The sequence below is a fragment of the Apaloderma vittatum genome, unplaced genomic scaffold (genome assembly GCF_000703405.1).
Source record: "Apaloderma vittatum isolate BGI_N311 unplaced genomic scaffold, ASM70340v1 scaffold37910, whole genome shotgun sequence".
NCBI classification, from domain to species: Eukaryota; Metazoa; Chordata; class Aves; order Trogoniformes; family Trogonidae; genus Apaloderma; species Apaloderma vittatum.
The window spans coordinates 17915-18622 of NW_009695731.1; positions in this window are offsets into that span (position 1 = coordinate 17915).

Sequence of the window (708 nt, forward strand, 5' to 3'; positions counted from 1 at the left end):
CCTACGAGGGAGCTGCTGATAGCAGAAGACACTGGCGTCTGCAGATCAGAAGTCAAGTGAAAGTCTGGTGAGCTGCCCAGACAGACACCACTCCGGTTTGAGTCATTACCCTTTTCCACCTGTTCTCAGCTGGATGGATGAGAAAGGATAACTCATGTTCAAACACCCAGGTCAGCTGTGCCCGCCCTCGCAAAATAAACATTTGATGTAAGTGAAGAAAATTAATGGGCAGGTATTTCAGATATTTCCTTTCCCTTCACGCATTTCTCGGGCGTTTTATCAAAAGTAAAGAGAGTGAATAAGAGGATCGCAGTTGGCACTCAGGATTCTTCTGGAAGACCCGGTACCCGGGCACACTCTGCCGAGGCCAGGCAGCTGTTGGCGTCGCTGTCGCTTCGGCTCCATGTGTCCCTGCCCACGCCCCTGATGGGCATGGTTGGGCAAGCGACAGGCTGTGTGCTGGCCCCAGTGCCTAGCGTCAGAGCAGAAGGAAATATAATTCAAAGGCTCTGCCAACCTGAGGGGTCCCAGCACAAAGCTGAGGTGACAACATGCCATTTCCCATATTGGGCACATCTTTCCTTTTCGGTCACCTCAGGATGAGGAGGAAAGCAGGGCCCAGGAGCTGCCAAGAGAAAGGAGAGAGCACATTACTGTTGAGTGAGTAAAATTTGCTGGGATTCATCACAGAGCAGGAGATGATGCTGA